Here is a 21,701-nt window from a genome sequence, read left to right as displayed (position 1 = left end):
GAGGACCGAGGAGAGGCGAAAGGAATACATTGAGATGCGACACAGGGCAAAGGTAGAGGTGGCAAAGGCCAAACAAGAGGCATATGATGACATGTATGGCAGGTTGGACACTATAGAAGGAGAAAAGGATCTATACAGGCTGGCCAGACAGAGGAATAGAGATGGGAAGGATGTGCAGCAGGTTAGGGTGATTAAGGATAGAGATGGAAATATCTTGACTGGTGCCAGCAGTCTGCTTGCTAGATGGAAAGAATACTTCGAGGAGTTGATGAATGAGGAAAATGATAGAGAAGGGAGAGTAGAAGAGGTAAGTGTGGTGAACCAGGAAGTGGCAATGATTAGTAAGGGGGAAGTTTGAAAGGCATTAAAGAGGATGAAAAATGGAAAGGCAGTTGGTCCTGATGACATTCCTGTGGAGGTATGGAAGCATCTAGGAGAGGTGGCTGTGAAGTTTTTGACCAGCTTGTTCAATAGAATTCTAGTGCGTGAGAAGATGCCTGAGGAATGGAGGAAAAGTGTACTGGTGCCCATTTTTAAGAACAAAGGTGATGTCCAGAGCTGTGGCAACTATAGAGGAATAAAGTTGATGAGCCACACAATGAAGTTATGGGAAAGAGTAGTGGAGGCTAGACTCAGGACAGAAGTGAGTATTTGCGAGCAACAGTATGGTTTCATGCCTAGAAAGAGTACCACAGATGCATTATTTGCCTTGAGGATGTTGATGGAAAAGTACAGAGAAGGTCAGAAGGAGCTACATTGTGTCTTTGTAGATCTAGAGAAAGCCTATGACAGCGTACCCAGAGAGGAACTGTGGCACTGCATGCGGAAGTCTGGAGTGGCAGAGAAGTATGTTAGAATAATACAGGACATGTACGAGGGCAGCAGAACAGCGGTGAGGTGTGCTGTAGGTGTGACAGAAGAATTTAAGGTGGACGTGGGACTGCATCAGGGATCAGCCCTGAGCCCCTTCCTTTTTGCAGTGGTGATGGATAGGCTGACAGATGAGGTTAGACTGGAATCCCCGTGGACCATGATGTTTGCAGATGACATTGTGATCTGCAGTGAAAGCAGGGAGCAGCTGGAAGAACAGTTAGAAAGATGGAGCCATGCACTGGAAAGAAGAGGAATGAAGATTAGCCGAAGTAAAACAGAATATATGTGCATGAATGAGAGGGGTGGTGGGGGAAGAGTGAGGTTACAGGGAGAAGAGATAGCAAGGGTGGAGGACTTTAAATACTTGGGGTCAACCGTCCAGAGCAATGGTGAGTGTGGTCAGGAAGTGAAGAAACGGGTCAAAGCAGGTTGGAACGGGTGGAGGAAGGTGTCAGGTGTGTTATGTGACAGAAGAGTCTCTGCTAGGATGAAGGGCAAAGTTTATAAAACAGTAGTGAGGCCAGCCATGATGTATGGATTAGAGACAGTGGCACTGAAGAGACAACAGGAAGCAGAGCTGGAGGTGGCGGAAATGAAGATGTTGAGGTTCGCTGTCGGAGTGGCCAGGTTGGATCAAATTAGAAATGAGCTCATCAGAGGGACAGCCAAGGTTCGATGTTTTGGAGACAAAGTTAGAGAGCGCAGACTTCAATGGTTTGGACACGTCCAGAGGAGAAATAGTGAGTATATTGGAAGAAGGATGATGAGGATGGAGCTGCCAGGCAAGAGAGCTCGAGGAAGACCAAAGAGAAGGTTGATGGATGTCATGAGGGAAGACATGATGGCAGTTGGTGTTCGAGAGGAGGATGCAGGAGATAGGCTTACATGGAAAAGGATGACGCGCTGTGGCGACCCCTAACGGGACAAGCAAAAAGGAAAAGAAGAAGATATAGATATATATATTAGTATCACGTGATACGTCACAATTTTATCACATCAGTGCTTTTCATTGGCTCGAGGCTAAGGATACAAAGGTATGGATTTTTAAATGATTCGTAATTATTGCACATTACTGTGTGGACCTCAAAGTTCGCATCATCCACACACAAAAAATCCAAAATAGACCAGCCAACAATTGGAGAATAAAGATTACGCTATCCGCTCGAGATATTTTTAAGCGAAATATGATATTTTTTAAATATAAAATGTTGCTTTTTAGGTAACCATGTGGCTTTCAGCCATACAACCCTGAAAACTCCCGATCTCGTCCGATCTCGGAAGCTTAGCAGGGGCGGGCCTGGTTAGGACTTGGATGGGAGACCACCTGGGCATACCAGGTGCCGTAAGTTTTTCACTTTAGATTCTCGTGGAATCGTTTTCTTATCGGTGGTTGACCGAAATTATAATGCAGTCATCCTCTCTCTTATGATTTACCGTCTCTTTATTCGGAGACAGAATCTTCAAGTACCTTTTTTAAACATCCCGTTTCTCCTTTTCCGACAGTAAAAATAAAATAATATCGATACACACATATATCGATATATATATATCTATATATATACATATCTATAAATATATATATATATATATATATATATATATATATATATATATATATATATATATATATATTAGTATCACGTGATATGTCACAATTTTATCACATCAGTGCTTTTAATTGGCTCGAGGCTAAGGATACAAAGGTATGGATTTTTAAATGATTTGTAATTATTGCACATTATTGTGTGGACCTCAAAGTTCGCATCATCCACACAAAAAAAATCCAAAATGGACCAGCCAACAATTGGAGAATAAAGATGACGCGATCCGCTCGAGATATTTTTCAGCGAAATATGATATTTTTTAAATATAAAATGTTGCTTTTCAGGTAACCTTGTGGCTTACAGCCATACTACCCTGAGATCGCCTGATCTTGTCCGATCTCGGAAGCTAAGCAGGGGTGGGCCTGGTTAGTACTTGGATGGGAGACCGCCTGGGAATACCAGGTGCCGTAAGCTTTTTCACTTTAGATTCTCGTGGAATCGTTTTCTTATCGGTGGTTGACCTAAATTATAATACAGTCATCCTCTCTCTTATGATTTACCGTCTCTTTATTCGGAGACAGAATCTTCAAGTACCTTTTTTAAACATCCCGTTTCTCCTTTTCCGACAGTAAAAATAAAATACACACATATACCTCGATATATACATCTACATATATTAGTATCATGTGATACGTCACAATTTTATCACATCAGTGCTTTTAATTGGCTCGAGGCTAAGGATACAAATGTATGGATTTTTAAATCATTCGTAATTATTGCACATTATTGTGTGGACCTCAAAGTTCGCATCATCCACACACAATAAAATCCAAAATAGACCAGCCAACAATTGGAGAATAAAGATGACGCGATCCGCTCGAGATATTTTTAAGCGAAATATGATATTTTTTAAAGATAAAATGTTGCTTTTCAGGTAACCATGTGGCTTACGGCCATACTACCCTGAGAAAGCCCGATCTCGTCCGATCTCGGAAGCTAAGCAGGGGTGGGCCTGGTTAGTACTTGGATGGGACACCGTCTGGGAATACCAGGTGCTGTAAGCTTTTTCACTTTAGATTCTCGTGGAATCGTTTTCTTATCGGTGGTTCACCTAAATTATAATACAGTCATCCTCTCTCTTATGATTTACCGTCTCTTTATTCCGAGACAGAATCTTCAAGTACCTTTTTTAAACATCCCGTTTCTCCTTTTCCAACAGTAAAAATAAAATACACACATATATCTCTATATATGTATCTATATATAGATATAGATATATATCTAGATATATATCTAGATATATTAGTATCATGTGATACGTCATAATTTTATCACATCAGTGCTTTTAATTGGCTCGAGGCTAAGGATACAAAGGTATGGATTTTTAAATGATTCGTAATTATTGCACATTATTGTGTGGACCTCAAAGTTCGCATCATCCACACAAAAAAAATCCAAAATGGACCAGCCAACAATTGGATAATAAAGATGACGCGATCCGCTCAAGATATTTTTAAGCGAAATATGATATTTTTTAAATATAAAATGCTGCTTCTCAGATGATCATGTGGCTTACGACCATACTACCCCGAGAACGCCCGATCTCGGAAGCTAAGCAGGGGCGGGCCTGGTTAGTACTTGGATGGGAGACCACCAGGGAATACCAGGTACCGTAAGCTTTTTCACTTTAGATTCTCGTGGAATCGTTTTCTTATCGGTGGTTCACCTAAATTATAATACAGTCATCCTCTCTCTTATGATTTACCGTCTCTTTATTCGGAGACAGAATTTTCAAGTTCCTTTTTTAAACATCCCGTTTCTCCTTTTCCGACAGTAAAAATAAAATAAAATCGATACCCACATATATCGATGTATTTATATCTATATATATACATATCTATAAATATATATATATATATATATATATATGAGTATCACGTGATACGTCACAATTTTATCACATCAGTGCTTTTAATTGGCTCGAGGCTAAGGATACAAAGGAATGGATTTTTAAATGATTCGTAATTATTGCACATTCTTGTGTGGACCTCAAAGTTCGCATCATCCACACAAAAAAAATCCAAAATGGACCAACCAACAATTGGAGAATAAAGATGACGTGATCCGCTCGAGATATTTTTAAGCGAAATATTATATTTTTTAAATATATAATGTTGCTTTTCAGATAACCATGTGGCTTACGGCCATACTGCCCTGAGAACGCCCGATCTCGTCTGATCTCGGAAGCTAAGCAGGGGCGGGCCTGGTTAGTATCGTTTTCTAATCGGTGGTTGACCTAAAATATAATGCAGTCATCCTCTCGCTTATGATTTACCGTCTCTTTATTCGGAGACAGAATCTTCAACTACCTTTTTTAAACATCCCGTTTCTCCTTTTCCGACAGTAAAAATAAAATACACACATATATCTCTATATATATATCTATATATATATATAGATATATATATAGATATATATCTATATATATTAGTATCATGTGATACGTCACAATTGTATCACATCAGTGCTTTTAATTGGCTCGAGGCTAAGGATACAAAGGTATGGATTTTTAAATGATTCGTATTTATTGCACATTATTGTGTGGACCTCAAAGTTCGCATCATCCACACACAAAAAATCCAAAATAGACCAGCCAACAATTGGAGAATAAAGATGACGCGATCCGCTCGAGATATTTTTAAGCGAAATATGATATTTTTTAAAGATAAAATGTTGCTTTTCAGGTACTTATTTGGCTTACGGCCATACTACCCTGAGAACGTCCGATCTCAGAAACTAAGCAGGGGTGGTCCTGGTTAGTACTTGGATGGGAGACCGCCTGGGAATACCAGGTGCCGTAAGCTTTTTCACTTTAGATTCTCGTGGAATCGTTTTCTTATCGGTGGTTGACCTAAATTATAATGCAGTCATCCCCTCTCTTATGATTTACCGTCTCTTTATTAGGAGACAGAATCTTCAAGTACCTTTTTTAAACATCCCGTTTCTCCTTTTCCGACAGTAAAAATAAAATAAAATCGATACACACATATATCGATATATATATATCTATATATATACATATCTATAAATATATATATATATATATATATGAGTATCACGTGATACGTCACAATTTTATCACATCAGTGCTTTTAATTGGCTCGGGGCGAAGGATACGAAGGTATGGATTTTTAAATGATATGTAATTATTGCACATTATTGTGTGGACCTCAAAGCCACGGTTTATGAACCCAAACCACTTCCGAGGAATACATTACTGTCAAGTGAAAGGCAGTATTAGTTGGAGGAGATGAGATAGAGTAAATTCAATCAGAATCAGCAGAATCAAAATCAGAATCCTCTTTATTTGCCGAGTATGTCAGAAACATACAAGGAATTTTTCTCCGGTAGTTTGAGCCCCTCTCGTGTGACAACGGACAGCCATTTGACAAAAAATACTTTGGAGACATAATCACATTAGACCAAAGTGCGGAGAGTCACTCAGCAATAAAAGGTTACAGGGAATGTGATCATGTCGATGCAAATTTTGTGTTATTGTTTTGACAATTGTGCAAATGATGCCGAGTCCTCTCGCAATTTAGAGCAATTTGAAATGACTGATCGAGCAATAATCTGGGACAGTGACAATTGTGCAACTGTACTCATTGTTTAGCTTCAAACATGCATTCTGAACTAATATGTATTTTTTTAACTATTGCAGGATGAAGTCAGTCAAATTCGCAATCTGGAGAGAAGTCGAGTAGTTGTCCATCTACAAATCGACGTTTTCTGAGTTCACTCACCTGAGTGCCCGTTTGAATGCGTTAGACAATGAACAGCACCGAGCATGCTGAAATAAATGTGAGTTCATAAATGACTACATTGGGGCCACTCAAAAGGCAGCGGCCTATTTCTGGTCCCCATCTGTTAAGGCCCATCACATGATCAGCCGAGATCGGGCATTCTCTATGTAGTATGGCCGAAAAGTTGGGATGTCCCAAGGAAAACCACCTAGCATTACCACAACCATATAATTGACACACATTTTAAACGATTGCATAGGTGTATTACCACAATATATAAGTATCTTTTATGATTATGCACGCTATTTTACAATGGGTTTGCTTGCAAAACAAACCAATTTACCTGTTTAAAATTATAGTCCCAAACAGAGTATGGATAAATCATTACTCACCCAATTACTACACTTCATTTTAATAATAGTTTGTTTTCCTATCTTTGAAGGAGTCTGGGCTTTTTAACTTTTGCGCATATCTTAACATGTCTACACTACAAACAGGGTTTGGAGAGTAACTGTTACTTTAAAGATAGATGGGCAGAGAGATGGATAGATTTGCTTGCTAATGAATAGGTAAATAGACGGACGGACGCATAGTTAGCTAACCTTTAGATATAACTGTTTGTTATAAAAAGTGAAATGAAAACACGAGACAAATTAAGTAGAAAATCTTTGCAGTTCGGGGTAAACAGAGACTTTTACTGCCCACATCAGCAAGTGCATGGATGATGTCACCACCACGAAGTCCATCACTGTCCATGCTAATCAGAAGCCATGGCTGTTGGGGGAGGTCTACAGACTACTGAAGGTCCGCAACACGGCTTTTAGATCTGGGAATGAGGAGGGCCTGAGGACAGCCAGGGCCAATTTGTCCCGTGGTATCAAGGAGGCCAAGAGGGAGTACTCCAGGAAGATCGCCCACCGCTTCAGTGACAGCAGTGACACCAGTAGTCTGGGGCGTGGTATTCAGACCATTACGGACTATAAACCCACACCACAGACCTGCGACAGCTCCACCACCCTGCCAAATGAGCTAAATGACTTCTTTGCTCACTTTGAGGCAAAAAACAGCACTCCTGCACACAAGACTCCACCCTCCTGGTGACCGAGTGCTGACACTGACCTGGGACAGCGTGAAAAGATCTCTCGACAGGATCAACACGAAAAGCCGCCGGCCCAGATAACATACATGGTCGTGTTCTGAGGGACTGTGAAGCTGAACTCACAGATGTCTTCACAGACATTTTTAACACCTCCTTGAATCAGGCTGTTGTCCCCACGTGCTTCTAAACCCCCACCATCATCCCAGTCCCGAAGAAGTCATCTCCCTCCTGCCTCAATGACTACCGTCCGGTGGCGCTCACTCCCATCCTGATGAAGTGCTTCAAGCGGCTAATCATGCACCACATCTTGTCCTCCGCCCCCCCAACCCCTCAACTCCTTGGACCCCTTCCTCACCTGCAAAGTCCTCCGCATTGCGGGGGATGCCACCCATCCATCACACAGCCTCTTCAATCTGCTGCCATTAGGTAGGAGACTGCGGAGTCTCCAGCCCAGGACGAGCCGACTCAGTTTTATTCATAAGGCCTCTCAGGAATCTGAACTCTCTGCCCGCTCTGCCCCCTCAACCTCTTCTGTCCTTTGCCCACCTGAACTCTGACACCCCACAAACATGCACATGCACACACATTCACGCACCGATTACCGTTCACAGCCGATTTCCCAGATCGGGTCCCGACATATGTCGGGAACGACAAAACTTCTTGTAGTGTGACATAAGCCACGACAAACGATTTGGCCCGATGACGCCAATGAAGTCTGGCAAATTGGATATTTTTTGGGGATATCTTCCGTGCAGTGTGACATATCAACAACAACAATGAGTGTGTCCCGTCTCGTTGACCGGTGACACGTTTTCTGCTTCCACCTCTCGGACAGTGTTTGATTTGACAAGATAGAGCCCAGTGATGGTAAAAGACGGGATAGGGTTCTATTGGAATAAATGTCGAGTCGTGTTGCCACTGTCTGCCCCAGAAGCGGCAAGGTTTGATGGAAGTAGTCTGACATAGTGTCATTGGGAAAGACCAAATGTGTCTTGCAGCCTGATCCAGCCATGACAACCCGAACAGCCCTGTTGCACATACCAACTACAATGACTAGAGAGCAGAGTGGCGCAGCGGAAGCGTGCTGGGCCCATAACCCAGAGGTCGATGGATCGAAACCATCCTCTGCTATCTGGAGCTCCTTCTCTGTTATCATGTCTGCTCATAGGATGTTGTGGAACTGCTATAACGTCTTACTCTTTGTGAGAAATATTGTGCAATTAAGACGAGTCAACTCATTGGCTGAATCCCACGGGAAGTGACCTGTTTCCTCAATTCACTTCGTACTGACAACAAAAATTAGTCCTGATGAATGTGTGTTTATTGCTCTGTCAAAATCACAACATAATCACAGTGGATTGATCCTTGATCCTTTATCATTTGAAGTCACTTGGTTCAGTACGGCATTTGCTCAAAACATCGTGATCAGACATTTAAACAGGAGTAGAAGCAAGTCCTCTGTAACAGACATAAAGACATTGTTACACAATTGAAAACTTGGACACTTGTACAGTTGAACAATTTTGATGTTGTGGTTTGAAAAAGTGATTGATCTGGAGACAGTGATGTAAATTTGGTGTGAAAGGTGGGGGAATGACAAATGGAGATGATTTCCCCCCCTCCCCCAATTTTAAATGCATCAATAAGTGTACCTTGAGGGTCACGTGGACAATAATTAAGTATCAATGAACAGCATAGAGCAGTGGTTCTCAAATTGTTGAATGGTGCGGGTTCCCTCTCGTGGTACCTGAAAAAAATCCCAATTAAATATTCAAACTGCGTATTGTCACAGCGGTTTCAACTTTTCTTAAACACAGTTTAGTACTTCTGTTAAGCGCGCGCGCGCACACACACACACACATTCTGTACAATTACAAGTATTATTTTCATGTCTATTTGGTCCAAATAAGATGCATGCAGTTAGGATGGTGCGGCTGCCTGTGCCCATGCAAACTGTTTTTATTAAAGGTATGTACGATTTTCTCCGCAAGTGTACTCATTGTTCAACTTCAAACATGCATTCTGAACTTATATGTATTTTTTTTTACTATTGCAGGATGAAGTCAGTAAAATTCGCAATCTGGAGAGAAGCCGAGTAGTAGTCCATCTGCAAATCGGCGCTTTCTGAGTTCACTCACCTGAGTGCCCGTTTGAATGCCTTTGGGATGACAATGAACAGCACCGAGCATACTGAAATAAATGTGAGTTCATAAATGACGACATTGGGGCCACTCAAAAGGCAGCGGCCTATTTCTGGTCCCCATCTGTTAAGGTCCCATTCTCTATGTAGTATGGCCGAAAAGTAGGGATGTCCCAGGGAAAACAACCTAATTTTAGCATTACCACAACCATATTATTGACACACACTTTAAAACGATTGCATAAGTGTACTACCACGATATAAAAGTATCGTTTATGATTATGCACACTATTTTACAATGTATTTGCTCGCAAAACAAACCAATTTACTTCTTTAAAATTAGAGTCCCAAACAGAGCATGGATAAATCATTACTCACCCAATTACTAAACTTCATTTTAATAATAGTTTGTTTTCCTATGCAATCCTCTTTGAAGGAGTCTGGGCTTTTAAACTTTTGCACATATCTTTATATGTCTACACTACAAACAGGGTTTGGAGGGTAACCCTTACTTTAAAGATAGATGGGTAGAGAGATGTGTCATGAACGGAACAGAGTATAGGACCCAAAAATGCACGACTCCAAAACAAATGGACAGTTTCCAAAAAGAGAGGTTTAATAGACGGGCATAGGTCGGTACCAGAGGGGACTCCCGGGCTGGTTTGAGTAGGCTGACATGAAAAGCAGGGTGGACCCGCATCGACCTTGGGAGCCTTAGCTTCACGGTGACAGGGTTGATGATCTTTGTGATGGGAAAGGGCCCAACGAATCTGGGAGCGAGCTTCTTGGACTCCACCCTGAGTGGAATATGTTTGGTCGAGAGCCAAACTCGCTGACCCACTTTGTAGTTCGGGGCCGGTGTCCTCCGACGGTCAGCAGCGGCTTTGTAGGACCATCCCTGGCGCAGCAGCATCTGTCGGGCTCGCTCCCAGGTCCTCCTGCAGCATCTCACCAAGGTTAATGCCGCTGGAACTGTGGACTCAGGGGCTATGGCAGGAAACAGAGATGGTTGGTAACCATGCACAACGTGAAAAGGCGATAGACCAGTGGATGCAGAGGGGAGGGAATTGTGGGAGAATTCAACCCAAACCAATTTCTGAGACCAGGATCGCGGAACCTGTGAAGCGAGACATCGGAGCCCAGTCTCCAGATCCTGGTTCAGCCTCTCGGTTTGGCCGTTGGTTTCAGGATGAAAGCCAGATGACAGACTGACGGTAGCACCTATGAGATTGCAAAACTCCTTCCAAAATTGCGAAATAAATTGGGGACCCCTATCAGACACCACATTCTTGGGGAAACCATGGAACTTGAAAACCTGATTAATCATCAGCTCGGCAGTGTCTTTAGCTGAGGGGAGTTTTGGAAGTGCAATGAAGTGTGCCATCTTAAAGAACCTGTCAACAACTGTAAGAATGGTGGTATTCCCTTTAGAGGCCGGTAATCCTGTCACAAAGTCTACGGAAATGTCTGACCAAGGATGTTGTGGTATTGGCAGGAGTCGCAACTCCCCAGAAGGACGTTGATGAGAGGGCTTGTTGGCAGCACATACCTGGCAAGCATTGACATAATCGATAACATCCCTCCTAACATTAGGCCACCAAAAGCGCTGTTCGACCACTGATTGAGTCTTGGCAATGCCTGGGTGACATACAGTGCGGTTCGTGTGAGCCCAGTGGATGACTCTTCCCCTTAAGGTCGGAACCACATAAAGCCTGTTTTCAGGGCAATCGTCAGGGCTAGGAGTGTTTTTCAGAGCCCCTTTAACCGCCGTTTCAATGTCCCAAACAAAAGTGGAAATAAAACACGACTTGGGCAAAATAGTCTTTGGGTCGGACAAAGAATTCCCTTCGGAGAAAATGCGTGACAAAGCATCTGGCTTACCATTTTTAGAACCGGGTCGGTGGGATAGCGTGAAATTAAATTTAGTAAAGAACAGAGCCCAACTAGCCTGCCTCGCATTTAATCTTTTAGCAGTCTTAATATACTCAAGGTTCTTGTGATCTGTCCATACTAAAAACGGAGTCTGTGCCCCCTCTAGCCAGTGCCTCCACTCCATTAAGCCACCTTGACTGCCAGCAGTTCACGGTCACCAATGTCATAATTTTTCTCAGCTGGGGTCAGTTTTTTGGAGAGAAAAGCACAAGGATGTAATTTATCATCCTTGAGAGATTTCTGGGAGAGCACTGCTCCTATTCCGGCATCAGACGCATCGACTTCTACAACAAACTGCTGTTGGAGATCTGGCAAAGTAAGGATGGGAGCGGAGGTAAAGCTCGACTTAAGTTTTTGAAACGCTGCCTGACAAAGCGGGTTCCATGCAAAAGGTTTGTGTGGCGAGGTAAGATCATGCAAAGGAGAGGCTATAGAACTGAAATTCCTGATGAATTTTCTGTAGAAGTTTGCGAACCCTAAGAACCTTTGTACATCTTTGCGTGACGTGGGAGTAGGCCAATTAATTACTGCATCGACTTTGCAAGGGTCCATTTTGACTTCACCTTGAGCCAGGACAAAACCCACAAAAGAAACTGACGCCTTGTGGAACTCACATTTCTCAGCCTTAACAGATAGTTGATTCTGCAGTAACTGCTGCAAAACAGAGCGGAAATGAATAATGTGAGTCTCCTCATCCGGGGAGAAAATCAAAATGTCATCCAAATAAACAAAAACATAAACATTCAGCATGTCACGCAGGACATCATTGACAAGGTTCTGGAAAACAGCTGGAGCGTTAGTAAGCCCAAAAGGCATGACCAAATATTCATAATGTCCTGTTGGTGTGTTGAATGGTGTTTTCCATTCATCCCCCTCCCTTATCGTGACTAGATGATATGCATTTCTTAAGTCCAGTTTGGTGAAAACCTTGGCTCCCTCCAGGAACTCAAAGGCGGTGGAGATGAGAGGAAGAGGGTACCTGTTTTTTACAGTGATCTCGTTGAGACCCCGGTAATCGATACAGGGTCGCAGGGTCTTGTCCTTCTTGTCCACAAAGAAAAATCCTGCTCCCGCAGGGGATGAAGATGGGCGGATGATCCCTGCTGCCAGTGATTCCTCCACGTACTCCTTCATGGCCTTGTGTTCCGGCCCTGAAAGAGAGAACAACCTCCCTCGTGGGGGTGTGGTTCCAGGCAGCAAGTCAATAGCACAGTCATAAGGTCTGTGGGGTGGAAGGGATTTGGCCTTGGACATGGAAAAAACGTCTTTAATATCCTGGTAACAGGTGGGCACTTGAGATAAATCAGGATCCCCAGATGGGGTCTGTGGATTGTCCTTAGAAACATGACCCTGAACATCACATGGCGGCTTGAAACAGTTCCGGACGCAATTGCTGCCCCATGACATAACCTGCCCCCAGTCAATGTGGGGGTTATGTCATTTCAACCATGGGTTCCCTAAGATAAGGTCATGATTCATGGCGTCAAAAACATGAAAACTAATGCGTTCCGAGTGAGAATCGGGAAATGTCAATGTGAGTGTTTGGGTGCGGCGAGTGATCTTGCCCATAAAACTGCCGTCTGCAGCATAGGTGTTGCGGTGGCGTTTTATTTCAAAGGTTCTAAGGTGCATACGTCTCACGAGGATGGAGTTGAGTAAGTTTGCGTCAGAACCAGAGTCAATTAATACAGGTGTATGAATTTCTTGATCAGGAGAGCATTGTGTCACTTTAGGAAGAACCCGTGTAGGGTCTTCCTTCATCAAATTCAGACTCACCTCTCCCGTGCCCTTGCTACCGGCACCGGCAACTTTGACGTGACAGTTGCTCACGGAATGACCCAACTGACCGCAGTACAAGCACCGCCCTTCCCTCAGCCGGCGTTGACGTTCCTCAGGGGAGAGACGGAACCTGCCCAGTTGCATGGGTTCCTCCGTGGGGATGTTAGCCAGTGGGTTGAGACCAGAACCAGGGGATCTGCCTTGGTTTGGCTGGTCACCGAGGCTCGTCCTCAAAGTGCGCGGTGACGCAGCCTTCCGCCGATCTCCATCCAGCTCGCGATCCAAAAGCCTCTTGTCGATTTTTACGGCGAGAGCGATGAGAGTGTCCAAGTCGGTCGGCAGGTCTAGCGGGACTAAATGATCCTTGACGGTGGGGGATAGTCCTTGAAAAAAGGCATCGAGTAGCACCCGATTATTCCAATGACTCTCAGCTGCTAGAATGCGAAACTCAAATTGCGTAATCTGACACCCTGCGCATGCCTTGTTGTAAGGTGACAAGGGAGCGAGCTGCCTCACGATCAGGAGTGGAAAATTGAAAAATTTGCTTCATAGTCTTTACAAAAAAAGCCCATGAATGACACGCGGCGGAATTGCAGCTCCATTCAGCAGTAGCCCACGCCTCCGCACGACCAGTCAGGTGGGAAATGACGAAAGCGATCTTTGCCCGCTCGGTGGGGAAGGCAGCTGCCTGGAGCTCAAAGTGGAGTTCGCACTGCGTGATGAACGGCTTAATTTTCCCAGAATTTCCAGAGAACCTCTCCGGTCGAGAGAGCTGTGGGCAGACAGCAGCGCATGTGGCAGGTGGCTGCATGTTGACTGTTTCACATGGAAATACCGTGGCGGTATTGGGTGTGGTGCCAACTGGTTCCTTCTCTTGAATAATTTTCATTAAAAGTTCAAACTGTGAGGCCACCTGTCTCATCATATTGTCCTGATGCCTTGACAGTCCCTTTAGATGAAGGTGGAGGGCAGCAATCTGCTCATCCTGCTTCGAGAGGCGTTGACCCTCCGCTTGAAGGGCTTTGCGCACCGGATCTGAGTCTGCTGGGTCCTTGTTATGGCCAGTTCGTTCTGTCATGAACGGAACAGAAGATAGGACCCAAAAATGCACGACTCCAAAACAAATGGACAGTTTCCAAAAAGAGAGGTTCAATAGACGGGCATAGGTCGGTACACAGGCAGGCAATCCAAGAAAGGGAACAGTATCCAAGAACATGAGGCAAAGAGGCAAGGTTGATAATCGGAACAGGGTCAAAGTCTTACTGTGAGTCTGTGACAAGGAATGCTGGAACGTGACGACAAGGTTAACGAAGTGGCAACGAGAGGGAACGAGACACGAGGTTAAATACAATCGGTAATTAGGTATGAACGAGGCACAGGTGGTGAAGATGCTCACAGGAGCAGGTGTGTGAGAAACGAGGAAGAAGAAGACAAAATCTGGAACACACACACACAGACACACACACACATGACAAGATGGATAGATTTGCTTGCTAATGAATAGATAAATAGACGGACGGACGCATAGTTAGCTAACCTTTGCATATAACTGTTTGTTATAACAAGTGAAATGAAAACGAGACAAATTAAGCAGAAAATCTTTGCAGTTCGGGGTAAACAGACTTTTACTGCCCACATCAGCAAGTGCATGGATGATGTCACCACCACGAAGTCCATCACTGTCCGTGCTAATCAGAACCCATGGCTGTTGGGGGAGGTCTACAGACTACTGAAGGTCCGCAACACGGCTTTTAGATCTGGGAATGAGGAGGGCCTGAGGACAGCCAGGGCCAATTTGTCCCGTGGTATCAAGGAGGCCAAGAGGGATTACTCCAGGAAGATGGCCCACCGCTTCATTGACAGCAGTGACACCAGGAGTCTGTGGCGTGGTATTCAGACCATTACGGACTATAAACCCACACCACAGACCTGCGACAGCTCCACCACCCTGCCAAATGAGCTAAATGACTTCTTTGCTCACTTTGAGGCAAACAACAGCACTCCTGCACACAAGACTCCACCCTCCTGGTGACCGAGTGCTGACACTGACCTGGGACAGCGTGAAAAGATCTCTCGACAGGATCAACACACGAAAAGCCCCGGGCCCAGATAACATACATGGTCGTATTCTGAGTGACTGTGCAGCTGAACTCACAGATGTCTTCACAGACATTTTTAACACCTCCTTGAATCAGGCTCTTTTGTTAATTGTTAATCAGTTTATTTGAAAGGGGACAATGCAATTTCATAAAACACATGAAATACACATGGTTAAAAAAGCCAGAATTAGCCAGAAGGCTAGTTTTCATCTGTAGTCCCCTGGCCATGATGTAAAAAAGCAGTAAAATACATCTACAAGACAATATTATATAAAACAGGATACATAAAGACTTACTATTAAGAGAGAATAAAACCACAAATCATTTGATCATAACAAAAAAAAAACAAAAAAAAAACATCATAACATACTTGTCTTTTAGTGTTGGCAGCTATAGGTGTTAACTAACCACATTTTCAGTTTTTTTGTGAAGGCCTTGTATGTTGTAAGCAGTTTAACCTCCTCAGGTACTGAGTTCCACTCACCAGCGCTCCTCAATGACCAGGCTGACTTACTGAAAGTGCTCCTGCGCAGAGGAATGAGACAGTCACCTCTGACAGAGCCTCGAGTGACACGCTCAGAGCTGTTTCTTTGGCTGATGAACTCAGCCAGAGGACCTGGAGCCAAATCATGCAGTACTTTATAAATCAAATTTAAATCTGCAAATATGTGAAGACTGTCCCAGTTTAAAAGACTGTATTTTTTTAAAATTGCACAGTGATGATAGTGCCTTGGTTTTTTATCCATCACTTTAATTGCTTGTTTGTACAAAACCTCCAATGTTTTTTTTGCATTCTGACCAGCCTGGGACCAACTGGTTATGCAATAGTTAAAGTGACTAAGAATCATTGAATATAAGTAAATTTTTGCGGCTTCAGTTGACATTTCATTTCGAATTGCACGAAAATTTGCGAGGTTTAATTTGATATTTTTACACAATTTGTCAATATGGGCTTTAAAGGAAAGCTGTGAATCTATTATAACCCAAGATATTTGTATTGGCTGACAAATTGCATTTTTTCTCCATTAACAAGTATGTCGGGGTCAGGTGATGCTCTATTTGTTTTAGTGAAATACATGCCTACAGTTTTAGAAACGTTTAGCTGTCGACAGCACTCCTGCAACCAAGTTGTGACACAGGACATTGTATTAGTGAGTTTAGCAGCAACAGTATATTTGGAGCGACCATGAACAAAGAAAACCGTGTCGTCTGCATACATTACGCACTCTGCTTCAGAACAAACAGTGGGCAAATCGTTGATATAAACACTAAATAAAAGGGGGCCTAATATTGATCCCTGAGGGACTCCAGAGGTTAGCCTAAGAGACTCTGATCTGTAGTTGTTAACTGATACAGATTGTGTTCGGTCATGCAGATATGATTCAATCCAGCTCTCAGCTTTGTGAGAGAAGTTAAATTTTGAGAGCTTGGTAAGAAGAACAGAGTGATTTACTGTATCGAAAGCTTTCCTGAGGTCCAAGAACACCGCCCCTACAACTCCACCCTTGTCGAGAGAAGATTTTATTTTCTCAATGAAGAGGCATGTAGCCATTTCAGTGGAATGCTTGGATCTGAAATCAAACTGCATGGCGTGGAGAGAGGGGGAGCTGCTGTTTAAATAATGGACAATCTGCTCTGACACCCATTTTTCTGCAACTTTGGAAATGGCCGGAAGAATGCTTATAGGTCGGTAGTTATTCAGACAATTTGAGTCACCGGATTTAAAGACAGGGGTAACAATAGCAGATTTCCAGGCCTTTGGAAAGTGACCAGATGAAATTGAAAGATTAATGATTGAGGCAATAGGAGTAGCAAGAGTTGAACCTAGATCTTTGAGCATGTTCGTGTCCATTCCAAAAACATCCTTTGCCTTAGATGGTTTGAGTGAATGAATTAAATCGATAACTTTGGTCTCAGTAATATTTGTAATATTAAAGAACTGCGTTGCAGACAATGCAGGGTATTCCTTCCTTTGTTTTACTGCAAACTTAGAAGAGATTTCTGACACAGATTCAATGAAGTAGTTGTTAAAAGCATCAGCCATCACTTGAGGTTCCGTCAGGATGTTTCCATTTAATTGAATTTGCATTAGTTTTGTTTTGTTATTTTGTGTATTACCCAATAGTTTTTTAATATAATTCCAGGTTATTTTTGAATTTCCCTTCGCACTATTCAAAGCAGTAATGAAAAAGTCAGCTTTAGATTTTCTTATTTCTTTCACTACCCTATTTCTCAGTGAAATAAAGTGGTGTCTATTGTATCCTGATTTGACCGACAATTTCAAGGAATGATCACGTTCTTTCATCAGTTTCAGAATAAATGTGTTTAACCAAGGAAGGCCATTCTTTCTAGCTTTTAGTTTAATTATCCGTGTAAATTGTATAATATTTTTTTGTATTTTGTTGGCAAATTTAGAACAATCCTCATCTAAATTTTTACCAGCAAGTAATACATCCCAGTTTACTTCTTGGATAGAATCTTGGAAATTTTGTTGTTCATGTTTTGGTATCCTATTGGATTCAGTGGTGGCCAAGGGTTTGAAGCGCTTTTTTTTTAATTTTCTTGTGACCATTATAAGATTGTGATCAGACAATCCTGTGAGCATATTGTATGGCTTCAAGATCCTTTCTGGCCTATTAGTAAAAGCTAGATCAATCTGAGTTCGGGTGGAGTTTCTAATTCTCATAGGGCCATTAATTACCTGAGTCATATCCATATCATCCATGACCCTTTTCAATTGTTTCCTAACTTTGTTAACTTCCCAATTAACGTTTAGGTCACCCATTATTATCACCTCTTTTGCAAGATTGAGTTGTTTCAGTAAAATTTCCAGCTTTTCATAAAAAGCGGCATTTGATGAGGGAGGCCTATAAATAACTACAAGAATAAAAGACATTTGCTGTGACAAAGAAACAGTTAGTCCAAGAAATTCTAATCCATTCTCATATGTAACATGTATTTCATTACAATTGAAAGTGTCCTTGGCATAAATCATAACACCTCCTCCCTTAGAACCCTGTCTGTCCTTTCTAAACATTTTATAACCAGGTACAGATAGTATTGCTGAGGGCGAAGATTCATGGAGCCATGTCTCAGATAGGCAGAGGAAGTCAATATTTGAGTCAGTGAGAAGGTGTTTGACCTGATCACTTTTTGTTAAAATGCTTAGTATATTTAAGTGTGCACAAATAATGCCTTTTGGTTTACGTGTTGAGTCCCATATTAATTTAGAGTTATTAACGGTTTGGAACACCCTGCATTTCCGGTGCTTTAGTATTGCGGGGTTTGGAAGCCCCCTGTTTCTTTTATTGGCAATGTTTGCATATAGCTTTACGCTGCCAGCTTCCGCATCAGCCAGCAGTGGTGGGGGCCCAGCCGGCAGTGGTGGAGGCCCAGCCGGCAGTGGTGGAGGCCCAGGCGGCAGTGGTGGAGGCCCAGGCGGCAGTGGTGGAGGCCCAGCCGGCAGTGGTGGAGGCCCAGCCGGCAGTGGTGGAGGCCCAGCCGGCAGTGGTGGAGGTCCAGCCGGCAGAGGTGGAGGCCCAGCCGGCAGTGGTGGAGTCCCAGCCGGCAGTGGTGGAGGCCCAGCCGGCAGTGGTGGAGGTACAGCTAGCAGTGGTGGAAGCCAAGCTAGCAGTGGTGGCGGCCCGGCCAGCAGTGGTGGAGGCCCAGCTAGCAGTGATGGAGGCCCAACTGGCAGTGGTGTTGGCCCAGGTGGCAGTGGTAGAGGCCCAGCTAGCAGAGGCAGAGGCCCAACCAGCAGAGGCGGAAGCCCAGCTAGCAGTAATGGAGGCCCAGCTAGCAGAGGTGGAGGCCCAGCTAGCAGTGGTGGAGGCCAAGCTAGCAGTGGTGGAGGCTCGGCCAGCAGTGGTGGAGGCCCAGCTAGCAGTGATGGAGGCCCAACTAGCGGTGGTGTTGGCCCAGGGGGCAGTGGTAGAGGCCCAGCTAGCAGTGGTGGAGGCCCACCTAGCAGTGGTGGAGGCCCAGCTCGCAGTGGGGGAGGCCCAACTAGCAGTGGTGTTGGCCCAACTAGCAGTGGTGTTGGCCCAGGTGGCAGTGGTAGAGGCCCAGCAAGCAGAGGTGGAGGCCCAGCCGGTAGAGGTGGAGGCCTAGCTAGCAATGATGTTAGCTGATCTAGCATTGGTGTTAGCCCGGCTGCTCGAGGTAAAGGCCCAGTTGGCAGTGATGTTGGCCCAGGTAGCAGAGGTGGAGGCCCAGCGAGCAGTGGCCCAGGGTTTAGTTCAACATCACCAGCCAAAAGAAGTATCAGCAAGAGATTAAAAACACCCAGGAGTGGTTTGCCTGTGACAGCCTGTTTCTGCTCACCTGGGGGTGGCCTAGCATGGCCATAGTCCAGTACCCTTGTGAATAGCATGTGCTGACTCCATCTGGCTGGATACAAGGATAGAATGCCCCTTTTTCTTGGACATGTTGAACTTAGCAGAAGATAGAGGGTTATCCAAACAGAAAAGGAATACGTTGATAGCATAATCCATGGTCCTATTTGATCTTTGGATGACTTTTTAAGCAAACGCACAGGACCTGCCAAACTGTGTGGCTGCACCCTGGCAGCCATCTTGTTTTTTTTTTTGTAGTTTTTTTTTCCCCCACGTGCTTCAAAGCCACCACCATCATCCCAGTCCCGAATAAGTCATCTCCCTCCTGCCTCAATGACTACCGTCCGGTGGCGCTCACCCCCATACTGATGAAGTGCTTCGAGCAGCTAATCATGCACCACATCTTGTCCTCCACCCCACCCCCCCACTCCTTCCTCACCTGCAAAGTCCTCCGCATAGCAGGGGATGCCACCCATCCATCACACAGCCTCTTCAGTCTGCTGCCATCAGGCAGGAGACTGCGGAGTCTCCGGCCCAGGACGAGCCGACTCAGTTTTATTCATAAGGCCTCTCAGGAATCTGAACTCTCTGCCCGCTCTGCCCCCTCTACCTCTTCTATCCTTTGCCCACCTGAACTCTGACACCCCACAAACATGCACATGCACACACATTCACGCACCGATTACCTATCGCAGCCGATTTCCCAGATCGGGTCCCGACATATGTCGGGAACGACAAAACTTCTTGTAGTGACATAAGCCACGACAAACGATTTGGCCCAATGACGCCAATGAAGTCTGGCAAATTGGATTTTTTTGGGATATCTTCCGTGCAGTGTGACATATCAAAAACAACTCTCCGACAGCGCAACTTGACGGAGACCAGTCGGATTGCGTATTGTGACCGGCGCATCGCCTCCCGTACTTGCCGTTGTCAACATACTTGCGCGCTGTTGTTAACATTTATTCTCACGCACAAACCAATGTTTACCGAAGCTTTAGGGCATGATTCAACGGAATGCCGGCATGTTTACGGACAACCGTATGTGCTTGCGCTTGATAAGGTACATAAGGTTTTGTTGCCTGCTTGCGAGCCGTATTGTATGAAAAGTACGTGAACATACATCAAGCAATCCTTCAATGAACATTCTCTCCCGAGCAACAGTGACGAACATGTTTTTCCTCATTTTGTTCCCCTACAGTCACTCACATGCACATGCACATGCACATGCACACACAGAAACAAGACATTGGCGCGGCGCATTGTTGTTGTCGTCGCCATCGTAACGAGTGTGTCCCGTCGCGTTGACCGGTGACACGTTTTCTGCTTACACCTCTCGGACAGTGTTTGACTTGACAATATAAAGCCCACTGATGGTAAAAGACGGGATAGGGTGCTATCAGAATAAATGTCGAGTAGTGTTGCCACTGTCTGCCCGAAAAACGACAAGATTTGATGGCAGTAGTCTGACATAGTGTTAAATATATTTTAGAAGTTATCATTTATTTGCTTTGCTTGCATTAGTATTATGGACGATTTTGAGAAAGGAAGATGTCTCGCCTTCAACAAGATGACTCAGCAGGAATCATCAGAGAGAAGGGCGCCTTGACCAAGGACGTGGCCGGGACGTGGCAGGTGTTGGTCCCATGTCTTCACCTTGAAACCCTACCCTTAGTGTGTTGTGTCTTGTAGCTTAGTACGTTATGTCTTGTAAAACCTCCCTATTTCAAATAAATCAAGGAGCGACGGGAGAGATTGTTTAGAGCGTGATGAGAGGCTGTAATCTGAACAATCTCCCATATGCCCTCCTCATGAGAAAAAGAAACCAACGTCTTCATTCCTTTTGTGTCTATTTTTTATAATGTTGGGTAAGATAAATCCAACATTTAATTGGTCCTTCGAGCCGGATGTCAATACACCCGAGGATTCCAGTTGTGGAGCCGACATCCAGTTAAGAGACCGTGGCCACGGCAATTGAGACCCTTTCCGGGACTGGTCTTCGTTCTCCTCAACTGGGATCTGAAGGTTGACGACAATCCACAGGATTGAAGACGACTTTGGTGAGGTAAATTTGAAAATGTTTTAGGAAAAAGGATTA

General features: G+C 44.2%; 2 non-coding genes and 3 pseudogenes across 2 annotated transcripts; all 5 read left to right on the top strand.

Annotated features, from left to right (window-relative positions):
• Positions 1-2,103: 2,103 nt before the first annotated feature.
• Positions 2,104-2,222, top strand: LOC133398391 (5S ribosomal RNA; annotated as a pseudogene).
• Positions 2,223-2,772: 550 nt separating this feature from the next.
• Positions 2,773-2,891, top strand: LOC133398397 (5S ribosomal RNA). Its single transcript, XR_009767803.1, has one exon. It is a non-coding gene; the product is annotated as a 5S ribosomal RNA (ribosomal RNA).
• Positions 2,892-3,362: 471 nt separating this feature from the next.
• On the top strand, positions 3,363-3,481 carry LOC133398396 (5S ribosomal RNA). The gene has a single exon (XR_009767802.1). It is a non-coding gene; the product is annotated as a 5S ribosomal RNA (ribosomal RNA).
• Positions 3,482-3,987: 506 nt separating this feature from the next.
• Positions 3,988-4,096, top strand: LOC133398392 (5S ribosomal RNA; annotated as a pseudogene).
• A 1,076-nt stretch (positions 4,097-5,172) lies between these two features.
• On the top strand, positions 5,173-5,281 carry LOC133398394 (5S ribosomal RNA; annotated as a pseudogene).
• The last annotated feature ends 16,420 nt before the right edge of the window (positions 5,282-21,701 follow it).

Source organism: Phycodurus eques, unplaced genomic scaffold (assembly GCF_024500275.1).
Source record: "Phycodurus eques isolate BA_2022a unplaced genomic scaffold, UOR_Pequ_1.1 contig_106, whole genome shotgun sequence".
Taxonomy (NCBI): Eukaryota; Metazoa; Chordata; class Actinopteri; order Syngnathiformes; family Syngnathidae; genus Phycodurus; species Phycodurus eques.
This window is presented reverse-complemented; position numbering and strand designations above follow the sequence as displayed.